The 18080-nt window shown below is 37.4% G+C and overlaps 1 protein-coding gene across 3 annotated transcripts in view; it reads right to left on the bottom strand.

The window, feature by feature from the left end:
* Positions 1-17236, bottom strand: part of dyrk2 (dual-specificity tyrosine-(Y)-phosphorylation regulated kinase 2) — a 34166-nt gene extending 16930 nt beyond the window's left edge. The window contains exons 1-2 of one of the 3 annotated variants that reach the window (XM_028807226.2): positions 16899-17236; positions 14393-14519 (exon numbers count right to left, since the gene is read on the bottom strand). The gene's annotated coding sequence lies outside the window, so the exon portion shown is untranslated. Of the gene's footprint in view, positions 1-14392; positions 14520-16209; positions 16535-16898 lie in introns of those variants that run through there. The other 2 variants (XM_028807252.2, XM_028807235.2) reach the window with 2 other exon arrangements.
* Between the last annotated feature and the right edge of the window lie 844 nt (positions 17237-18080).

Here is an 18080-nt window from a genome sequence, read left to right as displayed (position 1 = left end):
CAAAAAGAAGTACTACGTGCTCTGTTTGAAATATTCCAAATGGATTATTCCCAAAAAATTAAAATAAAAAGTGTGTCAATGACAGCAGGTGCTTTTTGCATTTTCTGCAAATGCACACAAAAATGGTGGCAATGTAGTGCAATATATTTATTCACTGCCTGCTGAACTCCATTCTAGGTTAATTTTTATGGGCTCAGTTTTGACCTCATTAGCAGACTGTACCCCACCTGAGCAGTCACAAGAAAAACAAATTTTTTTCATTCCATGTCTGAAGAATACCTCTGCTGTATTGTACTGGTTTGACTGAAAATAAACATGTTTCTTAAAGGTGTACAGCCTATCACTTTGTAAGAGATTTATTTAATATCCATCCATTTTCAGCTTTGATTAATTCAAGGTCTAGTCAGGGGTGTAGAACTTTGGGCCTGGAGGGCTGCAGTGGCTACAGGTTTTCATTCTAACCCTTTTCCTAATCAGTTAGTAGTTTTCACTGCTAATTAACTCATTTTCCCTTCATTTCAATTGTCCTGTTTTTTTAAGGATTCAGTCCCCTGAATTGATTTGTTTCTTTATTAAATGGCAGCCAAACAGAAATGAGATGTGAAATGAGCCAACAGATAACCAGCTAAACTGGGATTTCAAACTCCAACCAGTTTCACTCCAAATAGTCTCTTAATGAGAAGCTGATACTTGCTGTTAATTAAGCCGTTATTTAATTCAATGGCTTGTTGCTGCTCTCATTCTGTCACAGCAGACATTTTCAAATCTGTTGATTTTTCTGTTTTTTCTAAGAACACCAAAAAAATGTTTTGATGACCTGAGAGATCAACCTTACTGAGACCTTCACCTTTATTTATTTTCAGATATTGTGTGATGGGCAAAGGTGACCTGGTCATATGGTGGCTTGTTTGATGTTTCATTATTGTTTGGCTACTAATTAACACTAGAATCACCAGAGTCTACGAAAAAACTCGTAGATCCGGCCCACCTTAACTCTTTTAGGGCGGATGTCGACTTTTGTCGACAGGAGGGGTTGAAGGCGAATGTCGACAAAAGTCGACATCCAGGGATAAAGGGCGACAATCAGCTGTTAATGGCGACAAATCTCACTGTCACGTCACAGGCATTCCCTCTGTGCTTGGAGGAATGCTAGACTCGTTGACTCGGCAAATAAACATTGCGTGTGCGTGAGTTGCGAAATGTAAACAAAGGCAAGATGGCACCGACATGTGAAAAGGCAGCGAAGCAAGTGCAGAAAAGAAAAACACTTGGCAGACGTTGTTTTGCGCATTACCGCGGAGTCGGACTCTTGATTTTTCAGAATCGGACTTTATTGGCAGTGATCAGGAGATCGAGCAAGAGAGTTAGAAGCAGGCATCAGCTGATCAGACACCAGCCGATGCCGCGCGAGCGGATCTGCTGCCAGTTGAGTGCCTTCGCGCAGCCGATGCATCTACGGCAAGGTTCGCATGGGATAAATACACATACATTGAACCGTTGAGAGCCGATCTGGCTACCGGAGTTTACAAGATGGCATGGCTTGCTTTTGGACACGACAGATCACCAGCTGCTGTACTTCAGGCTGCTCTCTCCTGATGCTGCTTTTCAGCTACTGTCAGACGAGACAAACAGGTAGGCAGAGATTTTTTTTGAATCGCGGGCTGCGTTTGCATCGCATTCTCGTTTTTCAAAGTGGAAACCCACAACGAAAGACGAGATGAAGCGCGCTGTGGCATTACAAATAGAGATGGGACAGAACTGGTGATATAACTTCAGGGAGCATTGGTCCAAACGTGTTTTGTCCCCTGGTGGCTTAGGTACGTGCTGCTGCAAAGTTTTATTCACTTCTGTAATAAACAGAAGCAAATCCCATGGGGTGAGCCAGGCTATAATGCCATACATAAAGTTCATAAAGTTTCAGAAGATGAAAAGAGGTGACAATACGGTTTTCATGCAGGCAGAAAACTTGGTGGCAGTGGCATGGCACGATGGCAAATGGGTGACTTGTCTCTCTACAGTACACACTAACAATATATGTTAGAAAATGCAGCAACAGACAATTGAAAAATAGGCATCAAAACAACACATATTGTAAGGAGTGCAATGTGGCAATGACTGAAATTGGCTGCTTTGAGCGAGATCAGACTTTGCTGTGTAAAATGTATGTGATATGTATGTGAAATCATAGAGAATTCAGGCTCATACAACATGCAAGACAGTAACATTTGTCAAAAGTAAATATTTTTTGTTGATTTGATATGTTAAACAATTGCTTTGTGTTCTTTTTTAAAAAATGTTAGTTTTTGGAAAAATATTCAGCCCTGGGAGAAAAGAAACAAAAAAAAAATTAGCCCTAAAAGAGTTAAAACCGTTCTCACCTCTCTTTTGTCTTCTAAATGTGCCGATTAAGAGGAGCAGCGAGCAGCCGGCTATTCCATCCCCCACCGTCGCAGAACGTTCACTAAGTTTTCCCAGCTCATGCCTTGTTTGATTACCTGGGAGTGACTGAACTGCTGGAGTTTTAGAATAGAAATAATAGATCGCTATTTGGAATACATGCATTTCATGCGTGTTCCGTTTCTACAGTAATCTGTGTAAACACATTGCTAAAACAGAAACTTTTTCATATTTTAGTAATAAATGTTACAAAATGTAGGCATAAACTATAGAATGTGTAAAGCCCGAGTTCCTAAGATCAAATAAACACTTCCACAAAAGCTTCACACACCATATAACAGCTTCTGTGGCGTAGCGTGCTAAGATTTGCCTCTCAGACCGAGTAGCTTTTCTCTGCCTCACAAACATGAGTTCAATTCCCCGCTGGGGATAAAGTGTTACTTCTTTTTTTTCTTTTTAACCTCAAACGGACATAAAATTTGTAAATTGGTATGCACTGTCAGTTAATGAGATCGTTATATTTTCATGTGGGATGCTCCTTTTAAAATATTTTTTTAACAATTGAGACTGCAATTAACATGAACAACTGTCCTTATAACTTATTTTTTTCAAGATCCATAACACACAGACAGACAGAGCACTGCGTAATACAGAGACAGACAGGCAGAGATATACAAACAAACAGGGAAGGCACATGTACTGAAAGAAAAAAAAATCAACATGCGTGTTGTTTCTGCAGCACTGAATAAGCTCACCCGCTCTAACATCACCCCTCCCCCGATCTGGTTCTCTAAGTAACAGCTCAAGTACAGACGCAAACCAAGTGTAATCAAGAGTCCTGGTTCGATCCCCACTCACTCCTATATTTGCCGTTTTCAGTAGTAAGCTGCTCTTTTTGTTAATATTATACAGTACACACATGCACTTGATTTGTGTCTGTACTTGCGCTGTTACTTAGAGAGTCAGATCGGGGGAGGGGTGATGTTAGAGCGGGTGAGCTTATTCAGTGCTGCAGAAACAACGCACATGTTGATTTTTTTTTTCTTTCAGTACATGTGCCTTCCCTGTTTATTTGTATATCTCTGCCTGTCTGTCTCTGTATTACGCAGTGCTCTGTCTGTCTGTGTGTTATGGATCTTGAAAAAATAAGTTATAAGGACGGTTTGCTGACTTGGAGCACCACTGCCTTACTGTGCCACAGAGACGCGAGTTCGATTCCCAGCTTTGAAGAAAGTGTTTTTTTTTTCCTCAAACGGACATTGAATTTATAAATTGGTATGCACTGTAAATCGTTAACTTTAAAATGTTAATCGCGGTTATTTCTGTTGATTAATTCATGCTTTTTTACTTAGAGTCAGAACAGGAGCTTTTTCAGCTTATTCAGCTTCTGATCTGACTCAAACAGCGCCAGTATAACTTCATATCCAACCTGACGCTGTTCGTTTTCAAATAATATTGCATTACTTCGACGATGTTTTCTGATTGGTACTATCCGCGTCATAAAATGATTTCTTCAAAACGTCACATATATTTGTCTCTTTCTTTTTTTAAAATGTGCGTTGTAGCACTCAGCAACTGGCCACCTGCATGTTCTTGCGCACACTAAATCAGACAGCGCTATATGCAATCATCAGATTCAAATGTTAACAGTTATATAGCACAGAATGGAAATCAGCAGTTCTTAGCATTCCACCACGCAAGCTGTCATATCAACCGCCTACTGTAACTTGCTTTCTTTTTTCTTCGGTTATAGTCTTGAATAAAAGTGCGCTTGTTTTGTTATACTTTTACATCAACATATGTTCCTGTGTTTGAGCTACATGGGCATGCTCAAAAAATACACGTATAATGCCACGAAAAGTGCATGCAGACACTTCAGTTCGCAAGCATTGGTACGACAATGCAGTCACAAGTACACTGCAGAGCTTTAGCGCGTCTTTATGTGAAAACAGCATCAGATGGGGAGTGTCTGATGATTGCATATAGCGCTGAAGTTACTGCTCTTTACTATGCTTTCCTCTGCATGTCCTGGAGTACAAAAGAAACAGCATACAGCAACACGTGGGGACTGGCAATACTGGGGGAAAAAAACACGCGGTCATATGTATCGTGATACACTGCAGAACTATAGCGCGTCTTTATGTAAAAACAGCAGTGTCAGGTGGGGGGGCGGTAGGGATGGATCCTGAACGCGACTGAGACAATGAAAAGTGAATTTAAAAAAAAATAAAGCTAACCTTTACAAATATCATAAATTACACCGGCTGTTACAGACTGAAATCAAATGTATCATTTTATTCTAAAATAGTAAAAATAAGAACACTTCTCAAATGGGAGTTGTGCAGGATCAAACTCATGACCTTCTGATTCCCAGTCAGCGACTGATATTGTTACGCCACGGAAGCAGTGATAGTTAAGTTATGTCAATGTCTCACACTAAGACGGGTTTTTTTGGCGGTGGCTTTTTTTTGTACCTTTTGTGAAAGTGTTTCTTTGATATTTGGACTTCAGACTTCATACATTATATAGTTTATGCCTACATTTTGTCATTTGCTACTCGAATATTGTAAACCGTTTCTGTTTTAACAATGTGTTTACACAGATTACTGTAGAAATGCAACACATATGAAATGCGTGTGTTCCAAATAACAATCTTATTATTTCTACTCTAAAACTCCACTTCACTCCCAGATAATCAATCAAGGCATTAGCTGGGAAAAGCTTGTTTACGTTCTAAGTCGTTGTGGGGATGGAATAGCCGGCTGCTGGCAGCTTGTCTTTATCAGTACATTTAGATGACAAAAGACGCTGGCGGACAGGTGAGAAAGGTTTTAAGAAGCGATTTAAGGCGGGCCGGATATACGAGTTTTTTCGTAGGCTCTGGTAATTCTAGTGTTAAGGAAAAAGAGACAATTAAGAGGCCTGAGTCAAGTTAATAAGAACTAAAGCAAAAGAAGTTAATTAGCAGTAAAAACGGCTCACTAATGAAGAAGATGGTTAGAATGAAAACATGCAGCCACTACAGCCCTCGAGGACCGGAGTTGGACACCTGTGGTCTAAGTGAACACTAAATGTGTAAAAAGGAAATATATAGAGAAAAATATGTATCTATAATTACAATGAGAGATAGGTCAGTCCACAGACTTGTTCAAGGCTATACTAAGAATCACTGTTTGAATCTGAATATGCTTAAAACAATTATATATTTAAATAACAAGGGTTGAAAGCATACAGCAAATCATTTGTATTTCTCAGGATGTCAAGACAGACAATCATTAGAAACAAAGAAATAATACAAATATTAATAAATAAATAATGTCAGCTCAAGTACATTTTGCTTTAACTGAAAGCTTATAAAGAGAAGATAACTTTTGTTTAGTCCTAAATGTTATTCCTTGGCGGGCTATGCCTGTCCAGAACACTCAACTGACATTCCACACTGCATAGTATCAATTTATCTTCTACTAGCTGCATTTCTTTTTCAGATTTTTATTTTTCTAAAGACTAATGGAAAAAAAACAGAATTGATTAATGACTCTACTTAATTTGCTTCAGCAATCATGAGCAATTTCATATGGGTTTTTAATGTGCATGACAATAACAAAGAGATGGTATAAACTTTTTCCAAATTCTCCCGTCTTTGATTAAATCAGTTTATGGGTGCAGAGAATCCTATTTTTATGCAGGTCTGTGTTTTAAAATGTCACAGTCATTTGAAATCTACAGTTTTCACATGCACAGGTCACCAACACTTCATGCTTTGCAGACAAAAATAATTCATAAAAAGTATAATAATAATAATAATGTACAACACACACACACAGTACAAACTTACATCTAACACCCAGAATATTAAACAATTGCTAGAATATATTCATATACACTGCTCAATTAAGCTTCAGGGATATCAATCTGTCCAGTTAGGTAGCATAAGTGATTGTGAATCAACTTCACCTGCTTAGGTGCAAATGAAAGTTACAACAGGTGCACTGGAGAGGCAACAGCAAGACAAACTCCAAAAAGGGAATGGTTTTGCAGGTGGTGGACACAGACAATTGCTCTGTCCTTATCCTTCCTGACCAATTCTTCACTAGTTTTGCTAATGTCCTTGTCACTCCGGGTAGCATGAGGCGGTACTTGCAGCCAATTCAGGTTGCACAGGTAGTCCAGCTGCTCCAGGATGGCACATCCATATGTGTCTATGCAATGTTTGCGTGGAAGCGATAAAAAAAAAACAAAAAAACAACAAAAAGAGATGGGCCATCACACCAGGAGAGTTGGGCAGGACAATAGAAGAGTATCAACCCAGCAACCAGACCGGTAGCCGCTCCACTGTTTCAGGAGAAAAAGGAGGAGTACTACCAAAGCCCTACAAAATGACCTCCAGCTGACCTCCATACACACTACTGAGTCACATTATGAGTTTCTGTGAAGAAATTCACGCAAGTTGGATCAGCCTGTGATTTAAATTTTTGATTTTCGGTGCAATGTTGAATCCAGCTCTCAATGGGTGATTTTGGTTTCCATTGACTGCTCTTACAACATTTTGTTCTCAACGAATTACACAGTATTACTCAGTAAAGATTTTGTATTTGAATATTAAATTCATTTAGATCCCTTAAGCGTTCCCTTAATTTTTACTGCGGATTATTCAAATCTTAATTTTTGCTAATCTTACAGGCCTAAAGGCTTCGAAGTATTGGGCAACATGACAAACTTTAGAAATAACATCAAAATCTATAAAATCAAAAGGCAGCATAATATAATAATATATTATTAATTTTATAAAAGGCTCCAATATAGTTTACTTGGGCTGTGTGAAATGCAGAGGGTAAAATACATTGGTTAAACAGGAAATGCAAACATTAAACCGATCACTCTCCCACTTGGACAGAGGTAGTGGTGCTGTAAGAATTATGTTTTTAGACTTCTCTAGCGCCTTCAACACCATCCACCATCCAACCTCTGCTCCTTAGGGACAAGCTGACAGAGATGGGAGTAGATTCATACCTAGTGGCATGGATTGTGGACTATCTTACAAACAGACCTCAGTATGTGTATCTCGGGAACTGCAGGTCTGACATTGTGGTCAGCAACACAGGAGCGCCACAGGGGACTGTACTTTCTCCGGTCCTGTTCAGCCTATATACATCGGACTTCCAATATAACTCGGAGTCCTGCCACGTGCAAAAGTTCGCTGACGACACTGCTATAATGGGCTGCATCAGGAGTGGGCAGGAGGAGGAGTATAGGAACCTCATCAAGGACTTTGTTAAATGGTGCGACTCAAACCACCTACATCTGAACACCAGCAAAACCAAGGAGCTGGTGGTGGATTTTAGGAGGCCCAGGCCCCTCATGGACCCCGTGATCATCAGAGGTGACTGTGAGCAGAGGGTACAGACCTATAAATACCTGGGAGTGCAGTTGGATGATAAATTGGATTGGATTGCCAATACTAATTCTCTGTGCAAGAGAGGACAGAGCCGGCTATACTTCCTTAGAAGACTGGCGTCCTTCAACATCTGCAATAAGATGCTGCAGATGTTCTATCAGACGGTTGTGGCGAATGCCCTCTTCTACGCAGTGGTGTGCTGGGAAGGCAGCATAAAGAAGAAGGACGCCTCATGCCTGGATAAACTGGTGAGGTAGGCAGGCTCTATTGTAGGTATGGAGCTGGACAGTTTGACATCCGTGGCAGAGTGACGGGCGCTCAGCAGGCTCCTATCAATGATGGAGAATCCACTGCATCCACTAAACAGTGTCATCTCCAGACAGAGGTGCAGCTTCAGCGACAGACTGCTGTCACTGTCCTGCTCCACTGACAGACTGAGGAGATCGTTCCTCCCCCAAACTATGGGACTCTTTAATTCCACCTGGGAGGGTAAACGTTAACATTATTCAAAGTTATTGTCTGTTTTTACCTACATTTTTATTACTCATTAATTTAATATATTGTTTTTTTGTATCAGTATGCTGCTGCTGGAGTATGTGAATTTCCCCTTGGGACTAATAAAGTATCTATCTATCTATCTATCTATCTATCTATCTATCTATCTATCTATCTATCTATCTATCTATCTATCTATCTATCTAAACGAAACAGACAGAATAACTGCTGGAAATACCCTGCAAACTCAAAATGATAAATACACAATGTTTAAATAGGTTACCATTGATCTATTTAAGCAATTACCTGTTAATTATTTGATTAATATATTACAATCATTTCTGTTAGTATTGTTATTTATTTTTTGTCTAATTAGGTTTTCCCTGTCAATTTTAATTACTTATTTTGCTTTAATGCTTTTTTTATTGTTATACTATGTTCCTTGTATTTTGTCCAAAAAAATAAGGCTGGGAAGTGATTCCAGGTGAATTTCACAAATGATCATTTATTAAGTTATGACAGTAACTGTTCTCAAATTTATAAGTGTATTTTTCAATATTTACATATTATATAACTAATTTTATCTACTATGGCAGAAAGTCAACTTTTTAATTTTTTTTTTTAGTTCTGGGTGGTTCATTGAGTGAGTTTCTTTGGAGACATTTCTGAGTACTATTTTGTTCACTGGATTTACTGCTTTTCGTTGAGTTTTTTCTTCTAATCATTGGAATTCGTTTCCAACCAAAGACGTACATGTCAAGTTAAATATGAGTGATTGCAGTGAAGAGACCCTGCAATTGCCTGGCTTTCCACTTCGGTTTGAGTCTCAGGTTTGATTCTTGCCAAAAGGAGCTCTTGTTCTCCAAGAAGTATAATACAGTTTTGCAATAAAGGTGGATGGATGTAACTCACAATCAGCATCTATTTAAATATTTAGCCTACTAAAGTGAAGCTGTTTGGATCCTGACTATATCAGATGAGGTGTGTATTCTATCAGGTTCAGTAAACTGGACAAAAAAGTGGCATAATCTCCACAGCAGTTTAATAAGACAAGAATGCAAATATGGAACAGAAAATATTTTTATGCTTTTATGGTGTATTGATGAATTCCATAGGAAGATGGATTCTGACTGCTCGATTATGTAAACCAAATATCCTTTTCCTTGAAAAAAAAATTCTTGTATGTCCAATATGGAGGTAAATATTCACACTTTAAAACTGGATAGTGACATCTATTGTATATAAAACTATCCCAGAGTAGAAATATTAATAAAAATTTAAAAAAACACACACACATACACACTCAAATGTCAATGAACAATAATGTCAAGTTCTACTCAAAGAAGTGCCTGTTTCTATGGAATGTCTATACTTATTTATTTATTTATTTATTTATTTATTTTTTTAAACTCTCCAAGCCAAATAGCCACCTTGATTAAATGATAAGTCTGTGTGTCCGTCCATTTGCTATGTCTCTGTCATTCCAAAATATTGTGCATCACAAACATTAACACTGCTTTCACAAATCCCATACCAAAATGTACATAACAGTGACATATTAATTGAATGGCACACCTCAACCATTAACACCGAGGTCAATGTTGAAACCCATCTTAGACGGGTAGCACAGCTAGTGCCATACAAAAAGGTACTGGCAAAATACTTCTAATCCTGTTCAATAACAGACTTCAGCATTGCAGAAATATGTTATGCAGTCAGGTCAAATGTCTGTTTAATGCAGAATTAATATAAACCTTGATATACTACAGTATAATTAAACTATGCTTTAAACTGTACTCTGATCCAATAGGGGATTGCATGTTTGCTTCTAGCACTTTTTTCCCTTTCGAAGGTTTTTTCCCTTGGAGAACCTTATTTAGCAACTGCACCTCCAAGGCATTTGCAGGACTCGGCACAGGTATGCAAACATATTTCCACTGTGTGTTTAGTCTGTGAAATGTTGGTTTGGGGCCAACATTTTTCCCTCGGGGGATTTTATTTAGTAACTGCACCAGCACTTTATTCTACCTAGGGTCAGTGCAAGGTAACCCTGCTAGTTTTAAAAATAACTGTACTTTTTATCATTGAGAATAATATATCAATATACTTACAAGAAGGGAACACATAGGTCAGTGGGATAAAGCCAAGTTATTCTTTGCACAACCTTAATATTAAAAAGTAAACTGGGTCAAAGATGAAATTGGCTATGCCACATTTAGCTTTCAGCTCCATTTATGTGTAGAAATACTTTTTATTATGATGCAGAACAATGGGGTTTATAGTATAAAGGCATGTCTAACAGCTGCCAATATTTACATACTGCACAACATACAAACTACTTAAATGTTAGTACTCTATACCTATAACATACCACTCTTGCTTTCCTAAGCTATAGGGCCTCTCATTCGAGGTTGTTTGCAACTTCATATATTTCATTGCATTTGAAATTTCCTCTAAAGAGAGGAAATTCAACTACTGAAGGTCTGTAAAGGTCATTGTAAAACTTTTATATTTTCAGAGCTTCTCACTACAAGGAGGAGTTTATAGACAACAGTGATTATTCTATGTAGGCTTGCTTGGAGCTGATTTTTATAAAAATATCTTAATTAAAAGTTGATTATGTGCTAAATGTTACAGTTGTACATGTTTTATCTTCTGAGGTAAAAATGAAATTTTTTTATAAATAAAAATGAATACTCTTTATCATTTGGTTTTTTTTGTCTTTATTTCAAACAAACTTTAGGATGCACAATAACACAAGTGAAAATATGACCAAAAATGAATTTTTGTCTTAAATTCAAATAAAGTTACACTTCTACATTATAAATAATTCATAGCATATGTATGTGAAATATTCGCTTAACAGCAAGAACTGACTTACAAGAACTGGCCAACATACAGTAGATATCTAGGAATAGTCTGAGAATTCTGACTTGGGCAAATCTTCTTTTCAGACTTTAACATATTTCATTGATCTTGTTTGACATTATCAAATAAACATGTTATTTGAACACTTTATTGTTTCTGATTTATCTTTTAAAACATTTAAATATTCTTTTAAACTGAAAAAAACTTTGACTGGGAATTTTACTGAACAACTTTTAGCTATGATAACATAAGTGTAATCACAGTAAACATTATGATTAACATTTTTTTTTGTTGTTATCTGACAACACTAATCAAAACTGTGATGAGATGTCTAGTTGGTGATAAGTTGCCATGGAGGAGAGGGTGGAATAGGGTACAGAACCTAGTGAAGCCCTAGGATGAATAGAAAATCTCTCAGTGGTTGGAAAAAGGATATTGGCAGGTTGTGGTAACTAACCAGTGCAGTAAGGGTTCTGAAAACAAAATGCCTAAAGGCCCCAGGTATAGACTTGACATGACCAAGATAAAGCAATAGGATTGAATACCTGCAAATCAACAATCCTGAATCATATGGCCCTTTTAAGTATGACAGCGGGGGTGTGACAGTATTGAGGTTCATGACAGGAGGGCAGTCACTGCAATTTGTTGACCCTTTCGGAGATGCAGTTTGATTCAATACTATACACAATATACTATACATACTACATATTTACTTCAAGTAAAACATCAGTATTTAATACTGATAGTGCACAAAAGGAGTTTTTTAGATTTCAGCTAAATAAGTTGAAGTTGCGTATTTTTGAAATTTTAGCCATATTAAATTCAATGAGTTTTGGTCAATGAAGTACACAATAGATGGATCCAATAAGGCTAGAAAATTAAATTAATAAAAATTAAAACAGTAAGATGCCTCCTGCAAATTGTCATTAAAATCTAAAAATTATAATAAGAACAGCTAAAATAGACCCTGTAAACTTTGTTGTTGGAAGCTTTATCACTGATTTTTAGTATGTACAAATCCTTCAGTCTGCACCTGAAAATACTCTAAACTGAAGGTCTTTCACTATTTTATTTGTTTAACTTTCTTTATTTCTGTGATTTTTAACTGTAGGAAGGTGGAAAAAGTATAGCTAATCAGTAACTTTTTTTTTTTTTTTTAACTTACCACCCACCTTGAAATCTTTGCATTCCTTCACCTTATAGCCATCTTGAAAATGTATTTGAGGTGCTTGGTTTAATGGTATGTGTACAATAATCAGGTAATTTTGAGTGTACCAGTTAAAGATAGCTATGGATGGTTAATGAGTATATTGCTAGCCAATAAAAGAATCTGGGTCCCATATCAAACCTCAACATTCAAAGCTGGCAGAAAACAATGTACTTATTATTCTCATGATTATACACTAATATGCTGTTATCATTCATTGTTCTGTTAGATTTTATTGTATCTTTCTTATATTTTATGCTAAATTATATCAATGCTTTTCTCTGTAAAGTGTATGATGATATTGTTTCCTGTGAAAGATAATAATATTAGTTCATTATATGTTGATTTAATGAACAAAGGTCAACAAAGGGACATGTAAGCAAATATACTAACTCAATCATGGGATTTATTAAAATGAAAAATGATCAGTAGTCATGTTAATGTATATTTTCATATTCAATCAGTGACATTGAAATGATTTACACTGGCTTAATATACATTTGTCAACATACTTTTCTCTCTATAATACTTTTATAATGCAAAACACCATTATTTCATCATTGCTGCAAAAATCAAACTAAATGTACCTTTTTAAATACAACAAGATACAAAACTCATTTGTCAGCTTATCACAATTTACAGGACCACAACACTAAAAATGCCCAAGTGAATATTATGTGTTTTGGTTACAATAAGTAAATGACTTGGTTAAAGCATATTACCAAGTGAAAATGAAATTTACATCCCAAACATTTTAAAAATATGTGCTAAGAAATCGATAATGTAAAATCCATCTTTAAAAGCGGGTAATATTACAAATGTCATATTTATCACTGTTTAAAACGGTAAAAAAAATTAAGTGCATTATCTGTGTTTTTAACCAGATAGTTTGTTATGCCTCCTACTGATCCACAAATTGCACTAATACCCAGACAGTACAAATGTGGCAACTTGAAACTGAGAGTAAAAAAGTCAAGGTCAACCAAGGAATATAGTCACATCTCCTGTACTACTTCATGAGCACATACTTGGCAAGGAATGTCACTTGCCAATACCTCATAATGTTGTCACATTCCAAAGAACCTAAGCACAGAGCTGCCTCTCATTCATGAAACAGGTCTCCACAAGATACCACATATATCATCGAATGTAAACCAAAAACATCCTTTAATTTCAAAAAAGATTCACGCAAGATTGAATAGTTACTAAAATATAAAATGTAGTATAGCAAGCTGGATGGAGTGGAAATGACAAGTTTAAGCATTATAATCTAGTCACTTCCATTTGCTAAGATATCAAGTACAAACGATGCATCAAAGAGACAGATTCTAATGCCAGACAAAGTATCTGAACAATTGTTTATTAAATATAATAATATTACATTAATTAATATTTGCAGGCTGAAGGCAAGAAAGTCACACATAAACAGCCGAGCATTAATATCCATTCCACTCACACATGAAAAACTTACAGCGCACTACTAACTTTGTGAGTCATTGTGTTAACACAATGAGTAAAAACAAATAAATAAATAAACCAAGCTGTGTCTGGAACAGTAAAAAATAATCCATTGCTCCACAAAATGCTTAGGAATATGTTGCTTCTATCTGACCACTATGCACCTAAATAACTGCCAGCTATCCGCCTACTCAGCAAGCCTGGCACATTTGGTGCCTCTGCTAAATATGATACATGTACAATTCTCATACAGTGAACATAACTGATAAACTTAGCATTATGTATATTAGGTGTTAACAAAATGGCACATTTACTTTGCTGAAGCTTTGTTTAAATAGCAAGACATGCATTTATCACAAAGACATGAACACTGTACATACTAATAAATAATGAAATAGTCACAAATTCAGAGCAAATCCCAGACTTAAATAAAAAAGTGCCTTCCTCACAGTGTGAGAAAATGAAACCAACCAATGCATTTAATTTTATATATCGTCTGCAAGTCAGTTTTATCACTGAATGGAATATACCTGCTTTCAGTTCATGCTTTTATGTGTTCAGCTGCCCCTTACCGAGTGCGTGTTGATATTCCTGAGGGTGGCAGTGAGATGGGGGATGGAGGGTCAGTCTGAGTGGTGGCCAGGAGATCCCCCGCACCAACCCCAGGGGAAGACTGTAGTGGGCGGGGCTCCTCTCCGGCTGTAAGAAGACAGAGGGAGAAAAAGACAGAGGAATTAGCATCTTATTCCAAACAAAAATCTCCTACTACAGAAATTGGTTGCAAGCTTTGAGTGAAGTGACAAAAACATACAGAACAGTTTTAATTATATAAGACATAAATAATTATTCATACCATGGCGCTGCCCATTATCACTGTCTATAAAACTACTGTAGACCAACAATTACCCTTGGGCATACAACTCCATTTGTTTTACTGCAACACAAATATTTTGTTTGTTTTTTAATACAACTTGATTTCTTTTTCACATAAATTTTGATACATTCTTTGAAAACGGCTTATAAACAAAATTTACACTGTAAGGAGCTATACTAAGGTAGCCCAAAGTTCTATCCCTAGAACCTAAAACTGAAAATGCCCATGAAAAACGATAAGGGATCCCCACTTCTATTAGAGAAAGAGTGAAAAAACAAACTTTTAAAAAAATGTACTCTCCAAATTACACAAAACAAATTGTAAGACACAATTTTACAAAGGAAACCATACAAAAATAACTAGCTTAACTGTGTTGAGTAAAGGGAACATCAATCAAAAACTATAAAGCTCACAATAACCATGAAAAACAATATAACATGGTAGGGCAATAAAATCCAGCGATTAAAAGAACACTGCAGTAGAGTTATCACCCACTTGAAAGAAACAGATCTGAGCATTTGGGCAATGTAACTACAGCATACAGTATATAGAGTTATTTAGAGTAAGTCATCTTTACACGTTTCTTCATGGTGTCATTAACAAATAATAAGTCCTAACTGAAAATGGCTTGGAAAACAGTCATGACAGAATTAATGCACTTAACAAATTATTATTTACACATATTAATATACACACAAACGATTTATATGTATATCTGTATAGGGTTCTGTATTAGATATTATATAAAAAATATGCAAATACAGCACATATGCATATCAATATACATATATTGTACATAAACCAAACACAAATTCTTTTTAGTTATTTCTCTAAATTGGGCTACCACAGACCCATTTGCAGCATTCGATTCATCGGATGCCACAACAGAAAAAATGTAAAAATCTAATATTGAGTTTCAGGTATGGTTATGTAAATGCATTAACAAAAAAGAAAAAAAAATGTTCAAAACGAAAACGTGAAAATGAGAATCGAACGTCCCCCAAAATAAAGAATATTTGAAAAAAGCCACAAATTTAATACTAATAATGTGTACAAGAACACAGGCAACGAAGAGACTGGGAGGCTAGAAATTCATATTACAAAAATATTAGTTCATATCCTGAAAATACGGTGTAAATAAAATATACCTTGCAACAAGTAACACGACTAATCAAGAAATCCAAAAAATACAAATTCTAATAGCGCAAACTTGACATTTTCGGAAAACCAATTAAAATCGTAATTGTGATGACCACTACCATCACTAGAAAGCGGCCAGTGAATCACTGGTCGCCGCTAAGGCGAAATCTTTCAAAAACGATATGCTTACACAAAACAGTGACGGTGAATAAAAGTACATCATCTGCAGCTTGAGTAAAATACAAAAGTGGTGAGACAAAAGCCCGATGTCAGTATTGCATTAAAGAAATATGCCAATATAACAAAAAGTGAAAAGCATCAGAAGACGATGCCGAATGTGACAGCAACGCTTGTTCCACACCAGATGACACCTACCTCGCAAATAAAAATGCAAATTGATCAACAAAAGCTGGCCGAGCTGCCATGGCTGCACAAAACAAAGGTGAGTGAACAATTCATTCACCCCCACCCCCCCTTGCGATTAGCGCACCTCAGAGAAATGTTCCATATATGCGTGGCTCCTCGCGGCCAGCCGTGCGCGAGTGTGCGAGTGACACCCTGGTGGCTCGAAGCTTTATCACTCTGATTGCTATTTGTGGACCTCACACCCTCCTGGGACACAGTGAGCAGAAAGACCCCTCCCCTGCTCTGTGAAATCAACTCTCTTGGCTGTCTCTGCAACCAGATGATTTGTAAAATAAATGTTAAAAAGGAGGAGCAAGGGGGATGGGGAGATCCACACAAAACACCTCTCGAAATTAGCTCCTGAGCGAGCTCCATCGGTTCTGTAGCGCCCTGATGTGGCGTGAAACAAGCAGCACATTGCATTCTTGTTTTAAAGAGGGAGGCAGAAATCGCGCACACACCGTTGACTTGCTTTACGTGACGTTACGTCACTCCTTTCAATCCCCCCATGGTCCCCTCCAAAAGTTTGCAGCGTACAGTTCAAGCCGTACACTGTCACTACTCAAAAATGGAATAGTACATGCCTTGCCTAGCATAAGCAGTCGTTCTTAGCGGCGAACAAGGATGCAGAGTGCCTGCAGGGACATGTTACTCCTTACCAGTCGGGTAGACGGTAGCGGCGGCGGCGCCGAGTTTCTTAGTTAACATGGCCGCTTAGACAGAGAGAGAACCCCCACGCTCAGTCACGCTTCAGGATATCTCCACCTTTCTCCACTCGCTCACTCCAGTCAGCCACATTTAGGCAGGCATCCTCCGGGCAAAGAAGTGCATTGGATCGCGAGGTCATCACCATGGCCCGCGAATGAAGAACGCCGGTGGCGATCCCTCCTTCGCTGCTTCGTTTTTCCTCGATTTAAGAGGGTTACTACGCATAATCTCTCGAGCTCTGTAATCTCTGCGTGCTTCAAATGCCGCTCATCCGGTTGCTAAGCGAAACCAAACTCGACGCGCCCCGCACATGCGCGTCTGCCACTCCTCGCTGACCGCGAAGTGCAGAGGAAAGGAGATGATAAACTATTTGGAAAATCGTGAATGTTTGTCTGGATTTGTACCTGCCTTAAAGCAGTACGAGTTTATCTGAGCCCTCATTGAAAATTGACGTGAAATGTGTAATGCATTTCCCGAGTGGAGGTAAAACAAAACTGAGGATTATATTTAAAAGATGAATACACACATAAACACACACGCACCCCCCCCCCCCCACACACACACACATATATATATATATATATATATATATATATATATATATATATATATATATATATATATATATATATAATGTGCATTTTGATCTGACAAAACGCCTGAAAGTCAATTAAGCGTGTACAGTGTAAAAATTTAGCAGCTCAACATGTGAATGTTCTGCAGGTGATGGGTGTAACAGAACAAGATGCAGAGGACAGAAAGATATGGAAGAAGATAATCCGCTGTGGCAACCCCTAACGGGAGCAGCTGAAAGAAGAAGAAGAAGAACATGTGGATGTTCTGCTAGCAAATGACAAGTCATTTGTGTTTAAAAAAAGAAAAACAGCTACGTGTAAATACCAGTTAATATGAAATCGGACATATGGAAAGTTTTCCAGATTCATTATTAGAGTAGTGGGTCCCCAGTATCACTTCCAGCAGTTTTCTCCAGAGATTTTTCCCCCTATAGCCTGCAAAATATACTGTCAATATTGACGAAATGGCCAGTGTCCTTAAATTGCATTTGTTGGGAGCTTATGTGTTCCTTGAAGATCCTGTAATGTCACAGTGCAAAAACAGATTATGAAATAAAT

The sequence above is a fragment of the Erpetoichthys calabaricus genome, chromosome 1 (assembly GCF_900747795.2).
Source record: "Erpetoichthys calabaricus chromosome 1, fErpCal1.3, whole genome shotgun sequence".
NCBI classification, from domain to species: Eukaryota; Metazoa; Chordata; class Cladistia; order Polypteriformes; family Polypteridae; genus Erpetoichthys; species Erpetoichthys calabaricus.
Note: the sequence above shows the minus strand (reverse complement) of the source record. Positions and strands in the feature narration are given on the sequence as shown.